At 42.0% G+C, this 15,931-nt stretch overlaps 1 protein-coding gene across 3 annotated transcripts in view; it reads right to left on the reverse strand.

The window, feature by feature from the left end:
- The window catches only part of TMEM117 (transmembrane protein 117), a 392,305-nt gene extending 386,003 nt beyond the window's left edge, over nucleotides 1-6,302 (reverse strand). For 2 of the 3 annotated variants that reach the window (XM_054591210.1, XM_054591211.1), the window contains exon 1: nucleotides 6,033-6,302. The gene's annotated coding sequence lies outside the window, so the exon portion shown is untranslated. Of the gene's footprint in view, nucleotides 1-3,682; nucleotides 3,761-6,032 lie in introns of those variants that run through there. The other variant, XM_054591212.1, reaches the window with a different exon arrangement.
- Between the last annotated feature and the right edge of the window lie 9,629 nt (nucleotides 6,303-15,931).

A 15,931-nucleotide genomic window follows, 5' to 3' on the forward strand; every position in this document is an offset into this window, starting at 1 on the left:
TGTAAACACACAAAAGGATTGACCATAAAATTCAGCAAAACACACAGTCACTAGGCTTTGGATTCATAAACCTTCTAAGTAATTTCAAGTCCCTTGTGATCTGCGGGACTACTCTGAAACATCTGTTCCCAGGAACTGCAGCTCAGACACTTAGGAATGGTGACTATGGCCAGTCTCTTTCTTTCTTTTTTCTTTTTTTTTAACATCACCCAGTACAGCTGCAGAAACCTGTGTGGTTCTCACACCAAAAAGAGCAGAGAAAGCAAGAACAAAAATGAACATCATGCGTTTTTTGTGACATTCAATATGCAAGGATGCCAGAATGGGTCAGCTGTCAACCCAATCTCACGCAACCTTTGGAAATGTCCAGAGATCACCACCACAGGAAAATACATAGAAATCATCTCAGAGCTAACGAGTCTTAGAGCAGTAGCGATGCCCACATGCCATCAACGCTGGGTAGGGGTATCAGTCAAGAGGTTTCTTTGTTGCTTCTCTAACCAATGAGGGATTCTGTTGTAGTCACACCACACCTCCCCTCCGTCTGCTTACATACGATCAAGGCAGAAGAGTTTCGAACACTGAATACATATGACCTTGATCCTTTTTTAAACAAGTGCTTTGTGGAGGGTTGACATGTACTTACTGTATTATTGTTTTAACTTCAGAATCTTGCTTTGTGGGCTATGTAATGTCTACATGGCCTAACCTGACTTAGAATATTTTTAAAGAGTTTTTATTTATTTACATGAGAGGGGAAGAGGAGGAGGAAGGCAGGGAGAAAAAACATGCATGTACGAGAGATACATGGATTGGTTGCCTCTCACTCGCCCCCAACTGGGGACCCGCCCACAGCCTGGCATGTGCCCCAACAGGGAGTAAAACGGTCAGCCTCTTGGTTTACAGGCCAGCACTCAATCCACTGAGCCACACCAGCCAGGGCTGAATTAGAATATTCTTTAAAAAAATGTTGCAGATAGCTGTTCCTCTCCAGTATAAAGACTTGAGTTGATCTGAATGGTAATGTATCACTGATGTTCACGCTGTGATTTTCCAATGATGCCCACAGAAAACACTCTGAGGACTAGACAAATCCCCACCATTTAATTCCCTTTTTTAAACAATGACATCATTAGATACATGCCATTATCACTATCTAGGTAGCCTCTGCTTTTCCCATAATAGAGTGATGAAGATATTGGTAACTAGAGGCTCAAGCTTTAATACACTGTCTGGTCATCCATAGGCCTTCAGTCATGGTTGCCAACTCTAGAGGTTCTAATATTTATACCTGATCTTAGAAATGCCACACATTTTACTACAAGCCAGTAGTTCACCTGGTGCTGAAGGCTAAGAATGGAGAGGAATTTAAAGAAAAATGGGAAAGAGGTAAGGACACAAGGACACGTAGGTTGGGAAGATACTTTGAACAAAGGCACAGGAAAGACAGCCTGGGACAGGTATGGGATGCAGCAATAGTTCTGTGTGGCTGAAACTCTCAGTGCTTGCGGGTATCTTCTGAGAGTTAAGGATGATTTGGAGTCACCTGAAGGCGGACTATACAAAAGTGTTGTTTTACATTTCATTCAGGAGAAAATAGGGACTCAAAGGTTTCACAGCAGAAGAGTGATACAGTTGACTGGAGCAGGGTTTGGGGAAGATTTCTCTGCTGTCTTGAGAAATGATCAATTGGTATGAGGCACGATGAGCGAGGGGAGACTAATTTAGAGGCAACTTCAACAGTTAAGTAAAAGATCTGGTAACCAGACCAAGGCAACATCAATGCCCTAACACTTATTGCAATAACTTGTTTTTCACTGAACCAAAATACCAGGCTTTCCTTCCTGATTAGAGTCTTCACAAATAAGTGAAAACAAGGACTTCAGGGGTATGAATGTCATGTTTCTCCATAGAGACCCTCCTCAGGCAATACTTTTCACACAATGACAAGTATGATCAAGATGGAGTGTATCACTTACAGTAAGATATATTTAAGGATGTGTATGGAAAAGTCTCTGATGAACAATACAAGAGATACATTATTACAAATCAAGGAAACTGCAGTCAAAGCACTGCTCTGCTAATGCACGTCTTAGCATGTGGTAACACCTAACATGATAGTATGAACACAGCATTATCACTGTGGAGCCCTATTATCTCTCAAATTTTCATGAAGTTCCTTGGTATTTATGTCTGAAAATTCACGGTAACCCTTCCTAGCTCTTCTTAAAGGGCTGTACTCTGTGCCTGTATTCTACCAAAAGTATGAATATCACTTCACACCCTGAATCCAATTTCTTTAAAAAAAATAATAATTTTTAAAAAGACCTCCTGTACTCCAGTTCTTATGGGGTGCACTTTGTGACATATGCAGCTATGTTTTAGGTAGTTCCTGGCTATATTAGTACAAGACAACATTAAGGCTATTTTCTTCAAGTATCCAGCTGTGTTTGTGTTCTACTAATACGGGTGAAGTTCTTTGCCATTAACAGAACACTTTCACAATCGTTTCATTTAATCCCCAATATATAATCACTTTCAGAATTATGTGACAAAAGGGGAAACAGGGCTTTAAATTAATATTATTCCCTTAAAAGGTAAATGATAGCCTACATTTGCATCACATTTTACCTCTTAGTGCTTTTAACAGCAAAATCACACCATTAGAATGTCATTAAAATGATTCAAAGGTATTAGGAACATTTGCTTTACAAAAGGCAGCTTAATGCGGTGAGGGGAATACGGTCCAGTTCTGCCTGACTCTGCTACTCATTAGCTCTGTGACCTTGGGCAAACCCCTAACCTCTCTGCTATTCTATTTCTTCACCAGTAAAATCCTAATAAAAGTACTTTCTTCACTGGATTGTAATGAAGACTAAAGGAGATTTCATTTGTAAAGTATCTGGTCACTTCCAGGTACTTCTGGTATGAAAACCATTGTTAAAATATAATAACTTTGGGTCACTTCCATTAAAAAATGAGTGTGAAAATAATACCAACTATATATTACATTTATTGGGTGACTGTATATGCTATTCTCAGTGTTAAAAGATTTTTAATACAACTCTACAAAGAAGAAATATTATAGGCTTATTTTACAAATATTGAAGCTCAGAAAGCTTCAGCTACCTGTCCAAAATCATAGAGAGAAAAAATGGTGAAATCCAGAATTGTTAATCCCATAATAACATTCATCATTCATTTGTTCAATATTTACAGATTGTCTATTTGTGCCAGGTACTGGCCTATGCGCAAGGATTACTAACAAACAACAATCCGTTGCCTTGCATGTTATAGTCTCATGTGGGAAACAGATTTTACACAGGGAAATATTAAATACTATGCATTTTAGAAAGTTATAAGTTGATGGAGAAAATTAAGCAGGAGAAAGTTAATAGAAAGTATCAGGTGTAAAGGAAGTGGAAGAAGGCCTTATTATAAGGTGACATTTGAAAAAAGACATGGAAAAAGGGAGGGAAGCAAGCAGATATCTGGGGGGAAAGTAATCTACACAGAGGGAACAAGAAATTGCAAAGGCCTGTGCTATGCACACAATGAATGCATGTAAGGAGCAGCAAGGGGCTAGTGTGACTGGACAGGGTTTGGTGCAGGGCGGCATGAAAGGAGACGAGGTTTGGGAGGCAGCAGACACTTGCGGTCGGGCCTGGAGGCCACCGCGCACCTGGACTCTCCTCTTGCGTGAGATGGGAAGCAGGAGAGTGACACAACCTGACTTCCACAGCAGAAGAGCCACTCTGCCTGACCGCTGCAAGTGTATCAGCTTCTGGATACATTGGAAAGGAAGAGCTGACAAGATGTAGTGATGGATTGGATGTGGACATGGGCGGGCAAGATCCGAAACGACTGCCATTTCCTGAAATGGGCAAGACATTGCCTGAGATGAACACCCTTTGAAGCAGATAAAGACAACATAATAATAATTAACATTTGTGAGTGCTTTTTATGTGTTGGGCTCTTGGCAAGCACTTTTCATGCATTGTCCCAACTAGTTCTTATACCAAGCCTTTGGATTTACCAGTAAAGAAACAGATTCAGAAAGGTTATAACCTGCCCAAGGTCACATGGCTAACAATTGGCAGAAATACCTCTATATGAACCAAAGTCAATAGTCTTAATACTACTGTGCTTCCTACACTGAGAAGTATCGAATACAAAATAGAGTTCCATTGGGAAGGAAGTAAGAGTACTAGGATTATAGATAATGGGATATTCAGCCTCTAAAAGGAGAAATGGCAGAAAGGTAGAAAAATCAAACATGTACTTGCCTGGACCAGCCCTACAGTAAGAAGAGGTCTTAAAATATTACCTTGAATTGCTAGCAGAAAGGGCAGGCATGAGGAGATGGCACAAAACATTTTACATAATACAAGTTCTTAATGCAGGTTTTAAAAAATACAAATATCAATCATAACAGAAGTTGGAACTTCTCACTTTCAGTCCAATATAAGAAACCACACAGCCTTTTAAATAAAAAGCAACCTTTTAAGTCAATCAATGAAACCACCGTAAGTGGCTTTGCATATACCAGGATGGTATTTGTGGTACCCTAGCTAATTTGGAAGATCACACCCATAAATTACTTCCTAGCCATTCTCTTCACATTTTCTTCAACTTTTTAAGTGATTTCTTTCCCGCATTCTTATCCTACAGTCCTTGGGATAGCAAAGCACTGAACCACTGCACACTTTCAAACAGGAACCTGAAAGCAAAGGAGACCTGGGTTTCTCTTCTAACAAAGACATTGTCAACTTTTCATTAAAATGGCAAAATATGTATGAGCCTTTTCACGTTAAGTTGAAAAATAATCAGCAATGAATTCTTTAAAACTGTTTAGACCCCCTTTTCAGTGACATATGTTTATGATAAAGAATCTAAACACAACTCCAAAGAGAATAAGAGTTAATGAATACAATAAAATTCACTCATAGCTGAAATTATTTTTTTTCATGACTAGCAGTTTTAAAGAAGCAAATTAAGTCAAGGCACTGGTTTCTGATCACAAGGATTAGATGGAGATGATGTGGAGGTGGGGAGTAAATACCTGAGTCAAAATGTCAAAATCCACAATCTGAGTTAGAAAGCACATTGCAAAAGCTCAATACTTTACAACAACAATAAAAAAATAGCTTTTATGTGATTCTACTACTCTTTATATTCCATAAATTGGAAGAACTTTTTTTTTTTTTCTGAAACCACCACCAAATCCTGAAATCTTCCTAGAAGTCTTTCTGTGGATTTCAAACAATATATCTTTTATAATTACTTTTATTCGACATACTTCTACTGAAAAAATTATGTTGGTTCATGAGACATATCGACACATAAACACTAAAATAAGCATGTGATGTTTACTTCTCTCTCAGACACACACACACACACACACACACACACACTCAGTTTATTGTTCCACAACTGGGAGAATGAATAATGGCAGCTGAAATGTTATCACATGGGTTCAAAGAGACTTGTGGGCCTGCAGAATTTCCGAAAATGGGTATCAACAAATCGTTTTATTTAGTTATGATCAAGTTAGTAAACACACAAACACTCAAGTGCTGTTGCTGTTTTTAAGGAGAACATAACTGCAACCTGTTAATTTAATTAACCAATGACAGATAGAGCTTCTACTCAATTCCTATCATCGGAACTAGTGAAGCGAGGAAAGTTCAAGGTCTGTGGCGGAGACGTCCCGTACCCCCGCGGAGCTCAGGAGTTCCAGGGTTACCCCTCAAAAGCCTTCCGCCTAGGAGTCTCCTCTGCCCTTTCCCTGAAGGGCTGCTGGGTCTGCCCCCTCCCAGACACTTTACCCTGCCTCCTGGCCCGCCATCCTCGGGAAAGGGAAGAAGACAGGGGCCGGGGGAATCCGGGGCCGGGGTGCCCGCCTGCTTCCGCATTCTCGGGCAGGGAGGGACGGGGAGGCACCGCGGCGGCAGACCGCCGGCCGGGAGGGCTCCGCAGCGGCCGCACCGCGCGGCGGGGGAGGCGCGCCCAGCGCCGGGCCGCGTACTCACCCGAGGGGGCCGCGCGGGCTCGGGGCGCCTGCTCGCCGGGACACGATCGGGCACAGCCCTCCGAGGCGCCCACGGCCTCGCTGGGAAGCGCGGCGAGACAGACAGGCGGTGTCTCTGCCGCGGCTGCTGTCACCGAGCTATAAATACCGGCTCGGCCCACACCCGCCGCCGCCTACGCCGGGCGCCCTCCGCAAAGTCCGCCGGCCGCGGGCCGGGCAGCGGGAGCGCAAGGGCGAGGGCGACGGCGCCGCGCAGGTGACCGCGGTGGCTCCAGCTGTGCGGCAACCTCCGCAGCTGGAGGCATGGCCTCCCGCCGCCCCCGCCCTCCCGCTCCCCTGCGCTCCCCTCCCTCCTGCGTGGCGGGCCGACTCCAGCCCGCGGGCCGTGCGTGCCGCGGCCGAACCTGCCCGGGCCTGGCCAGCGTCTGCAGAACCGGCGGATGCGGGCAGGGAACGATTTAGGAACCGGGAGGGGCGGGGAGGGGGGTTTGGGAGGCGGGCGGCCTCAGCCGTGCGTGTCAGCAGCGGTCCCTTCTTCCTGGGGGAATCGGCAGACTCCTAAAACCCACCACCCTGCGAGGAACCAATGAGGTTCCCGGCTGGAATGTCCTCAGAGAGCTGCAAACTTTCTCATGCAGCCTCAGGTCACAAAGCATCCTTTCTGCTTCAGTCTCTTGGTGGTGTGCAGGGGTGGGGGTGAGAAGAGACAGCCTGTGAAGAGTATGAGAAGTCTTACACTTACTTGCCTGTAAGACATCCTGTATGGTCTGACACGCACATGCAAATATATCCACACATATCCACACATATTTATAAGCAAGCATATACATTCATACACACTTAAAAATAAACACAGAAATGCCTACATACGTATATACACATATATAACCACCCAGATACGTTATAAGCACACACACACACAAACACACACACACACAATTTTTAACTTCTCTGCAGCCTGAAGTTCTCAGGAGCCTATCATTCTGTAGCGCTTAAATGATTGATACGCAGCTTGTGGGAGGAGGGCCCTTTAACCACATTTGACCAATTCCCTTCTTCCTGATATAAGCTCTTTTCCATTTGCTCTGTGGCCTTTGTTCCCTTCCACATCCAGTAGCAACTGCTACCTCAGCTTACGGGCTGCTTATAAAGTGTTAAAAGCTGCTGCCCAGCATACTAATATTCCACGCTAATGGAAGTGATCACTGATTAGTATGTCAAAAGGGAAATGGGATAATTCGGGTATGCCCACGGTAGCAAACAGGAGAAAACTAGCCCTTCTCCTGGACTGGCAGCACGATTCAGAAATGGGCTTGGTAGCGAAAGGGAGAGGTGTGAGATGTCAGCAGATTGTACAATGGATTGGAGAGAGCCACCGCCAAATGACATGTCAGGTAGCTCATTGACACAGGGATAATTGAGAGTTCACTGCCATAGGTCTCACCAGTTTGACATCTTTTCTACTTTCTGAGAATGACCACATTTTTCTACATTGAAGTCATAGTTTGTGATCATATGATGAATCGCTTAGCTTAGTAAAATTCTCTTTAGTGAGCCTTTCAATAGTTTTCCCAGAGAATTATTTCCTATGCTAGCACTTTGTACGTTTAACTATGATGAAGACAGAGACCAAATCTCTCTCACTATTGCATCCTTAACAACTAATGTAGTGAGTTATGGTAATGGCTCGATAAATACAGGTTAATCATTAGATTCTACTGTGCCTTTATAATTACGATTAGGATTATTTTACAAAGATTTACTATTTAGCATGGGTTTCATGTGCTATCTGTTCCTTGTATCTCCATTTAAAGTAAGGAATCTTCAAATAGTTGAAACCAAAAAATATCAAAGCTTCATAAATAATGTAGCATAATACTGAGATCTGTGGCTTATTATGCCCATTCTCCCTCAAAAAACAGAAGGCACTTTTCCTGTCCTTGAAAGACAGTCTGTAAAACACATTGTATTTCAAAAGCGAGTGGGGTAAAAATTATTGAGCAGCTTCTTTTCTGCCTATTTGAGATATAGAACTCACTCCAGTCCAGGATCAATTGAATTACGTAGGTGTCTAGAAGGATGAACTCAGTTCATCAGAACAGAAAAGTCTAGCTTCAGTTATGTGCAGCTTGTTACCCCACTTTTAAATCCCTGTCTTTACACAAGTCTTGCTTCCTTTAATAATAATTTTAAGAATGAGCTCAATCAGGGCTCACTATTTGCTCTTACTTTAGAGCTGCCAGGGGTGTAAGAATGTAGTTCTTCAGGACCACTTCAAAGCAAAATATTGAAATGGGCAAGACTTCTTCAGGATCAGTGTTCCCTTTTCACTACTGACCAAGAAGCTTGCGCCCTTGGCTTCAGCAGCCACCGAGGATCTCCAGGTTAGCCCTATCTAAGGACCGGGCAGGAGCAGCCTCTACACTTGATCTTTGCCACAATAATATGCAGTGACAAAAGCTCAACTTGTTGAAGGCTTATTGTATGCCAGGCCCATTCCATCTATTAAAGCATTTAATCTCTGCAACAGACTGTAAGATAAGTGCTATCAGTAATAATTCCATATTTACCTCTGAGAAAAGAGACACACAGAAACTGAGTTGTTCGTGACTAGCCAGAGTGATGGAGTGAGGAAGAGAAGCCAGGTAATGTGGTATACCAGCCCACATTTTAACCCCTTACCTCATACTTCTTCCCCAGGTACCAGGAAAGGGCTGTTGACTTTAGAGTCAGGAAACCTGGAATAGGGAGGATTGGTATGAATTTTGGTCCTACCACTTAAGAGCTCCAAACCTAAGCAGATTGCTACTATAAAATTACACTAAGAATCCCTACATCAGCCTTTCTTCATCTTTGAATTAGTGAGGTGTTAGATCTACATGTGAACGTAGGAGTCCAACGTAGGTCATTTGGCCTGTTCGAGAACAGATCCTACTCAGGATTTAGACTACTGTTCTCCCTATTCTACAGTCTCTTTCCATCTCAGTCACTACCACACAGACCTGTTACAGATTTAAATGCCCTAAGCTGTGGCAGGCACCTATATAGTGTCAGGTATATCACAGGTGCTCAATAAAAGCCATATTCCTTCATATCAAAACTTACTGTTCTATGGAAGCTTTTCTTAGGACCTAATTCTATTGACCTGGTAAAAAGAGGTAATTGCTTACTCATAGTGTTTTAAAAATGGTGTAAAAATAAATCAATAAGCAATTAAAAGGATATAGATAGAAAACTGAGGAAGAAACCAAGTTGGCAGAGCTTCAGATCTCCCACTTGCCCCATCCATATTTTAACCCAAACTGTTTCATTTCTTTCCTATACAGGAAGTCAGAAAATTGGGCACAATTTCAGACGGAGTGTCAGGGCAATGGTAGAAATAATGTAAATAGGAAACTTTCAAATCACACTGTCCAAACATCTGCCTATTCCACCTCCACATACAAAGACAACCCTGCAAACAGGTTTAAAATATGTCTGTTTATATTTAATTCCTTTGTAAAATCTGACCCAAGAATACAAAAATTATAAGTAACTACATGAGACGGTATTTTTCTGTTCATCTCTAATACCTCGGTAGGTTAATAATAGAGTTATGCTCGGGGATTGGGGGGAAGATAAGCTCAATATATATTTCAAAAATTGGTGAAAATTTTAATTATGACCAAAATGTAATATCTTCTGTAGATGACCCTTTTAAAATGAAGGGAAACGATAGCTGGAAGCATCAATAAATCTCTACCAAATCAATCAGGAAATACTTTTATCAGTGATTTGAAAAATTCCAGCAAAACTACTTTTAACTGCCAATAGGTCAATCAGGATGATGCTAATTGCCTACTCCAAATATAAACAACATAATTTCCTTATTCCCAAAGAGGTAAGGAGAAATTTAAACATAATCCATAGTTTTCTTCCGATATTTAAAGGCCAGTGACTGCTGGTCAGGATTTTCCTCAACAGTCTTAATTGTAAATGCCCAGTCCTACTTTACCCAATGGGCACTAATACACTTGAGGCCACATGTCCTGAATCTTGCTTGGAAAGAGATGGTCACCACCTGTCTACTGCATGGAATACTGAAGCTCGCGGTCTGGAATCCTGGTTCTGCCACAGAATAGTGATGTGACATTAACCAAATCACTTAACCCTCTGTAGAGTAATAAGTAGTACCTGCCTCACCGGTTGGAGAGAGATTAAACAACGTTACACTTTTAATATTTGTTCTGGTACCTATTAAGTTGTCCATAAATGCTCTTTTTATTATCTCATCCGTGCCCTGCTTGTATTTTGCACGTCCCAGAGTTCCTTTTACCAAAGGGCTGACTCACCTAGCCTTCAGTTTAGCCTATAAATGACTGGGCAAAGGACTTTTTCTGTACAGTTTTTAAAGCAAAGGAGTCATGCAATCAGAGGGTGAGCTAGCAGTCATAGCAGAGGTAGAGATGTCACCTGCTTAGTGGCCAGCAGCAGCCCTGACTCATATGTGGACAGCTCCTGAAGTAGCTGCATAATTACAACAGTTCTTTCAAAGAGCCATTCCTCTTGTGATGAGAGAGAGGGGCAGGTGTTCCACTGCCCACTCCCTTCAGTTCCTTTCAGCGCCTCTTCTTGCCCTCTCCTCTGCCCCACAACTCTCTTGCTTTGCCAGAGGCCCTGAGAGCTACCCAGTGCCTGACTTCCGGGAAGCAGTGCTTGATAGAGACTGCTGAGGACTTCATCCACCGGAATGGGACTGCTGGTTTTAAATGGCAAATTTGCCTTTGGGCACTTTTGACCTGACCTTGTCTTTCTTTTTGCTAAAACAAATGGTCTTCCTCCTTCTGTTTCCAAAAGACCCCTGAGACCAGTTTTGATTGACCTAGCCCAAAAGAAGGGAGAGACTTAATTTAGGGGAACACAAAAATATGCTGGCCTTGAAGAGTCTTTATTTCATGTAAAGTACCAAATCTACCACCAGTGAATAAATATATCCCAAGCAACTAGTATATCAGAACACTGCAAGGTGCTGAGGTTTCAAACATAAATACAGTGTATTTGTTTCCTCAGGAAACTCAAGAGCTAAATGAGCAGACAAGAGAGGGCTTATTATCACCATAAAGAGTAATACAATGTGACATATTATTAGGGGAAAAATGTATTTTACTGAGGCTACAGAAATATGAAATGAAGAAATAAAAGTATCCTTAGGAATTGCTATAAACGACCAGATGGAAGAAAAAGTTGGAGGCAAGCATTGAGAGATAAAGAGAATTTAGACAAGCTGATAAGAAAGAAAACAAGAAATTCCAAGCAAAAGGATACAGCACAAAAAACAGGGCTCATTACCCGGAAGGTTCTTGACAAATATGGCTGAAGGCAAGGATGATGTTAGGAGAGAAAGTGGAGGGAGGAGACCAAGAAAAGCCAGGAGAAACAGGAACACTGTGGTCTCTTTGCAGGAGTGGATAGTAGGAGATAATGAAGCATGTCATGGGGAAGAAGGGAAAGCCAACTTTTTGAAAACGGACTTCTTGGTTCCAGCCATTTTAGCAGTAAGGGGGCAGGGGCAGGAGGGAAATAAAAATGGAAGGTAAGATAAATACTGGGCACCAGAAGTTTTCAGTAAAAAGAAGTTAAAATGTTTCACTTCTGTATTTAAAGATAATGGTCATGTTTTCATGTAGCCATGAAAGGAAAACAGTAAGGCTCACTCACTGCCCATAGACTGGAAGGACTGGTCTACACACTCCCCAAGGGTTAGGAGAAGCAATGCCCCCACCCCACCTTCGTCTCCCAATTCATGTGAAGAAATAAGGAAGAGGCTTGGTGTGCCTGTTTTCAGGGTCTGGGTTCCTTTCTTCCTCTGTCACAGCTGCTTAGCCAGGACGGCCCATTCTTCTGAGTTTTAGGATGTCATTTTAAAAAATGAGTCCAACAGACAGCATTATCTTCTCACAGTAAACACTTATATGTGTTAGGTATTGCAATACTTCAAAATATTGTAGACTAACTTATGAACAGCACAATCTACTTATCCTCCTACCCCTGAGTCAGCAAATATCTCCTGTCATCGCTGTATGTTTCCTAAGTTTCCATAACAAATTACCAAAAACAGTGGCTTAGAACAACAGAAATTTAATTTTTCACAGCTCTGTGGGCTAGAAGACTGGAAATCAAGGTGCCAGTAGATCCACACTCCCTCTGAAGGTTTTAGAGGAGAATCCTCCCTTGCTCCTTTAAGCTTCTAGCGGTTCCTGGTGTTCCTTGGCTTATGGATGGTATCATTCCAATCTCCACTTCCATTTTCACGTGACCTTCTCTTCTGTGTCTCTGCGTTCAAATTCCCATCTGCTTCCTCTTATGAAAACACCAGTCTTTGGATTTAGGGTGCACTCCAAATCCAGGATGATTTCATCTCAAGATCCTTATGTCTTACTTATGTCTACAAAGACCCTATTTTCAAATAAGATCACATTCCGAGGTTCTAGTAAACATGAATTTGGGGCGGGAAGGGCACTATTCAACCTACCACACTCATAAATAAGCAAGTATCCCTGTCTGTCATAATTTGGCTTACAGCCCTGGGTTATTTATCCAGTATAGGGTAACAATACATACAAGAAATCATTGACTTAATGACAAAAATTATTTTTTTTAAGTATCTCTCCAAATAACATCATCAGAACCTCTCACATCATGACTCCCGCACGGTGTTGGGTTTTTGTTTTGCTTCCATTTGTAAAGGTTTATTAGGCCTCTGAATGCCAAAGTGTTGTATGTTATTCAAGTTTCCAATCCAAAATGCTAAAGCATCATTTTGAGGAAGCTCTACTATTGCAGACGCTTTAAAGATCCAGCAATGCGGTGGTAAAAAGATTAAGTCCAAGTTTTCTGTAGCTTCTTCTAGTGAGTGCACAGATGGTAAACACAAAATGCATACTGATATAATTTCAGAGAATGAGACGTGCTGTTAAGAAAAGTAGGTAGAATGTGAGCACTGAGAAAGATATGGGTCATGATTTTAGAATGGGTGGCCAGAGCGGGCCTCTCTCAGGGGACATTTGGACAGAATAATTAAGCTAGCTCCTTGCTGCCACTAATTTATGACTATTTCCTCCATTGCATTTTTACTAGAGATGCTAAATAGTCTAAATACTACATTAAACATAATCTTCCTACAACATAATCATGGTTCTTTATATCAAATGTCTGTTCTGGTCATTACACTGCCAACCAGCCACAGATAGAGGCACCTGTGGTGTATCCATTCACAATCATTACATTCCAGGCACTATTCTAAGTGCACGTAGACACAGAAAATACGCAACAAAAATCTCCAGTGTCATGTAATTTCCCTTGAGTGGGGCTTGCATTGTAGTATTGGACAGAAAACAGAAAACTGAGATTCATCCCCAGCTCTAACTCTTACCCTTCTCTTAACCTTAGCAATCACCTTGTCATTCTATACCTCAGTTTCTAAGTGTACAATGTAGGGAAATTGGACCAGACAATCTCTAAATGCCCTTCTGACTCTAGCACTCTATTGTTTTAATGTTGGCAGCAACTTGACTTACTACTAAGGAGACACATTAAATATGATTCAAGTTCAGGCAGCCTCCATTGTCCCTGGAATCATGAGTAGGAAACAATAGTGGGGACCTTGGGTGCTGAGGTCTGTAGTTCGGTGGTTGCTATCATTGGGGAAAAGATGGCGTTATCTACTTTGAAGCAGAGGGTCCACCTGGCAATTAGAAACATGCAAAGGAGATTTAGCCTCAGGGGGCACTGAGATGTCAAACACTAGACAGGGAATTCAGTGGCTTTACAAAAAGTTTGAATTAATACATGTGAAACCGAGTGCCTGGCACAGAGTAAACCTCAATAAATAAACTGGTTGTTATTATTAGCTTGTCCCAGAAGAACTATATTACACTCATAAGGCCACGGTAGAGTAACCGAGCAGCCCTTGCAAAGATTGGACAGAAAAGCATCAATTTGGTGAGCATGCTCGTTCCCCATACTCCTTGCACCCTAAATGCTAGTCTCTACCCACCAAAGGCACAAATGCCGATTTCTGGTTTGAGCAACTAAGTCGACGATGATGCACTTCAATGAAATAAAGAATATAAGTCTTTGGTTAGGCTTTGAATGAAAATGCGATCATATGCCACTTGATGGGAATATATTCTGAGATGCATCGTTTAGTGATTTCATTGCTGTACAGACAGCATGGAGTGCTCTTACACAATTCTAGATGAATAGCCTATTGCTCCTAGCCTACCAGCCGGTACAGCATGTTACTGCAAAACAGCTTAGATTAAATCAAGCACAAGAGAAAATGATACAACCAAGATGTGTAGAGAACATCAGGCTGCTGCTGTCTTAACACAATGCACTGTTTTAAAGCAAACTTTTTATAAGCAGGAAAAGTACAGTCTAAAATAGCAATAAAAGTGTACTTTAGTAACACAGTCATTTATTGTCATTATCAAGTATTATGTACTGTACATAATTGTATGTGCTCTACTTTGGTACAACTGGTAGCTCAGTAGGTTTGTTTACACTAGCATGTGTACAGTAGGTTTGTTTACACCAACAAGACCACAAACACTTGAGTAATGCATTGCACTATCACATTACAATGGTTACATCACTAGGTGATAGAAATTTTTCAGCTCCATTATAATCTTATGGGCCCACTATCATATACGTGATTCCTTGTTAAGTGAAATGTCATTATGCAATGCATGATTGTAAAAAATTTGGATTTAGACAATGATAGTTTTGAGATATCCAGGTAAAAGTGGTGAATATTTCCAGTAGGCAGTTGTATATACAGATCTATAATGTAGGCAAAAAACTAGGGCTGAAATAACAGATGTACCATCCATCTGCTGGTGCTGATGAGTCAGTGTTTCTGAAGTGTGTTCTCCAGACCATCTGTATTAGAGTAAACTAAGGTGGGTGTTAAGAGCAAGTTCCAAAACCCACCTACTGAATCAGAATCTCTTCAGTAGAATTTAGTGGTATGTATTTTAACAAGCTCCTGAGTGGTTCTTTTGTACATTGAAGTTGGAGAAACACAGGTAGAGGGAATTGGTGATGTTATGGCTCTATAGAAAAAGTCACCTGAGGAGAATTAGGAGAAAAGGCAGACTTGGAAGCCTTTGGATGTGGCCCGTTAGCACCTACAAGAGAGCGAGAAGGGCTCCATCTTGCCTTCACATCAGGGTAGTCTGGTGCTTGGGACTCAGCCCAGACCACTGAAATCCCTACCTTTTTGAGGCAAGGAGGTAGGTCCTTTCCTTCTAGAGACTCTAGTAGTCGCCCTTACCGAAGCTTGCAAACTTGTGGCATTTAGCTCCATTATAATCTTATGGGCCCACTATCATATATGAATTCTTTTCTTTGACTCTCACACTACTTTAAACTGTTGACTTAGTTGTCAATATTTACAAACCCTGAATGTCTAGCTTATCATGAAAGCTTAAAGAACTGACCTTGCTGGGCCTACATTCCTACATGGCAAAACAGCTCTCCCGACAGCGCCTTATACGGTCACTTAAGTTAGTTGGCTGGCCACCTGGCCTCTGAAAGCATTTGCACAATACCAGGGGGCTTTATCAGCCTAGCTTGCCCAGTCCCTACCCTGCATCCCTGTTCCCACACCAGCTTCTTGTCACAGATCCCAGAGTCCCTTAAGCATGGTACATAGTTTGGAGAAACCATGTGAAACAGACCCTACCTTATGTCTGCTGGTTTAATGCTCTGATTCTAGAGCCCGATTCTTGGAGCTATAGTTGCTAAAATGTCAGGTCACATGGAGAGAACTGGTGCAGCAGGCACAGGTGCCCCGGAAGCTGGGCTCACCTGAGGCCAAGGCGAAGTCGGACACTGACACTGATACTTCTGCTTTCT

Source organism: Pteronotus mesoamericanus, unplaced genomic scaffold, assembly GCF_021234165.1.
Source record: "Pteronotus mesoamericanus isolate MK-2021 breed Mesoamerican mustached bat unplaced genomic scaffold, CSHL_Meso_final scaffold_21, whole genome shotgun sequence".
In the NCBI taxonomy this organism is placed as follows: Eukaryota; Metazoa; Chordata; class Mammalia; order Chiroptera; family Mormoopidae; genus Pteronotus; species Pteronotus mesoamericanus.